This window comes from Sapajus apella, unplaced genomic scaffold (genome assembly GCF_009761245.1).
Source record: "Sapajus apella isolate SASKATOON/1434 unplaced genomic scaffold, GSC_monkey_1.0 scaffold117, whole genome shotgun sequence".
In the NCBI taxonomy this organism is placed as follows: Eukaryota; Metazoa; Chordata; class Mammalia; order Primates; family Cebidae; genus Sapajus; species Sapajus apella.
In genome coordinates, this window is record NW_022437057.1 from 4,517,859 (window position 1) to 4,520,596 (window position 2,738).

The following is a 2,738-nucleotide window of genomic DNA, read 5'->3' on the forward strand; positions in this document are numbered from 1 at the left end:
CTTTCTGTGTCCTAAAGGAGAAGCACAGGGTGCCTTGACCACTTTGTGAGCTGGCCAGCTTTGAATCCCATCCCTGGTCATGAACATTCCCAGGCATTTTTAAAGATGTCTAGACTGTTGCACAAAACACCAAAAGAAACTGGCCTCGGCCCGAGCCAAATTCCTCAAACCTTCATCTAAATTCCATACCTCAACCCCTAACTGCCCTAACTGCAGACATACCTACAACATAGAACATCTTTCTCCTGCTGTCCATCATGAGGACCCAGCAGACCACTCTGTAAATTCCCCTAATAAATGCTTTGGATTAATCACCCTGGCATTTAGTGTTCCTTTCTCCGGAACCCCAACCAGAGCTATCCTGGATTGGTTTGAGACACTTCCTTGTGGGAGTTCCCCTGTCACTGCTTTGGGAAAGATTCTAGCCATAGGTTTGGTGAAGATGAACCATCCTATCGAGGGGAACAAAGAGTATAAGAATGGTTCTATTATAAAGACACATGCACATGAATGTTCATTGCAGCATAGTTTACAATAGCAAAGACCTGGAATCAACCCAAATGCCCATCGATGATAGACTGGACAGGGAAAATGTGGCACATATACACCATGGAATACTATTCAGCCATAAAAAAGGATGAGTTTGGGTCCTTTGTAAGGACATGGATGAACCTGGAAACCATCATTCTCAGCAAACTGATACAAGAACAGAAAATCAAACACCACATGTTCTCACTCATAATTGGGTGTTGAACAATGAGAACACATGGACACAGGGAGGGGAGCAACACACAATGGGATCTGTGGGGGGAAATAGGGGAGGGACAGCGGGGGGTGGGGAGTTGGGGAGGGATAGCATGTGGAGAAATGAGAAATATAGGTGATAGGGAGGAAGGCAGCAAATCACACTGCCATGTATGTACATATGCAACAATCTTGCATGTTCTTCACATGTACCCCAAAACCTAAAACGCAATAAAATATATATTAAAAAAAAGAGTGGTTTCCAAAAACGAATCTATACAGGTTTTGAGTTTCTATCTTCAATAAGTATTTCTATTTATTATTCATAAATTATATTCCTGTGCTTCTTCACGAATATATTATAAACCGTGTATAAGAAATATAATTTTTTAAAGCATACTTGCAAGAATACGTGGAAATAAAATTAAATGTTAATGCTTTCTTCCTATATATATGATATGTCTTTCACACAGGCAAATGTGTGTATATCCCCAACCATTTAAGAGGAGACAGGACTGGATACGAACAATTGCATACACAACGGCTGGGGCTAAGTAGAGTGGCAGAGAAGGGAGGGTGATACTTCCTCCCTGGAAGATGGGCAGGAATAATAAAGTGAAGGTAACCACTGAGTTGGATCTTGAAGGATGAGAACTTTTCTGGATAGACAATTAGAGGTAGAGAAATTCTAGATGGAAAATCAGGAGGAAATGAAAGCGTGCAGAGGCTCAGAAACATGCCCAAGTGAGCACAGCTGAAAGATGAGTGGCTCGGTTACATCTGGATCACAGGGCACGTGAGACAGCGCGCATGGAGAGGCAACGTGGTGCTGTTGTAAGAAGGAACTGAGTGTCCAGCCAAGAAGGGGAAACCCTATCCAATGGGAGAGATTGGATCAAAGGCCACTCTGCAGTAATGTGGAAGTGGGCTGGAGGAGGAGATACTGAAGGGATATTAGTTGGAACACTTTTGATAATCCGGGGAGGGGATGATAGGAATGGAAACCAAAGTACCATTCACTACCAGTAAGGGAGGAGAGAGGATGGTTTTAAAAGCATAAAATGGAGGAATTAGGAAGATTCTGTGATTTTATGAATCCGGGACAGATCTTAGGTTGATAGGTAAGTGTAGGACATATCACAAAGCCATATGCAGGCCCCTCTAAAAGATTTTTGATGCTGCAGAAAATTTCCTTAGATGACATGTCAATCACCATCCTAAAAATTTGCATTGACTTCCCATATATAGCATAATATACTACATTAGTAGCCCCAATTCTTCATCTCTCTGTCTTTACCCTTACCCTTCACCAAGTGACTTCTCGAGTCTTCTCACTAAAGGGGTTGTCTATTTTCCTTCCCCTTGACTCTAAGCTTGACCATGTGACTTGCTTTGGCCACTAAAATGAGATGGAAGTGACAGCAGCCTGGCATGCTTCTGCCTGGCATTCATGCCTCTGCTGTCTTCATAAAGTGAACTTCCTTGGATACACTGGCCCTAAGATGATTAGATCTGCAGACAAGAGCTTCCCCAGCCGACATGCTGCAGTCAGACCCAGCCTAGAGCAGAGCTCCAGCTGACCTGCAGGCACAGGAGAGAGCATAGCCAAGATGAACCAAGCACAGCCAAGATCAACTGAGCACAGATAAACTCAACCTAGCACAGATAAACTCAACATAGCACAGCCAAGACCAAATGAGCACAACTTAGATCAGTCATTCTTAGCTGATTCATAAACATATGATTTATAACTGATTGCTGCTTTGAGTCATTGAGATGTGGTGTCATTTGTTATACGGCAATAGCTAACCAATATTCCATTGTTCCTTGGATGAAACTTTTAATTCCCCAACATGACCTACATTAGGCTGATCATCTGCCTTTTTTTGACCTTTACCTTCTATACCTTCTTCTCAGTTTCCTAAGCTCCAGCCTCTGGTCTTCTTTCACTTCTCCAGCTTAGCATGTCCTCCCCACTCCAGGATCCACAGGCC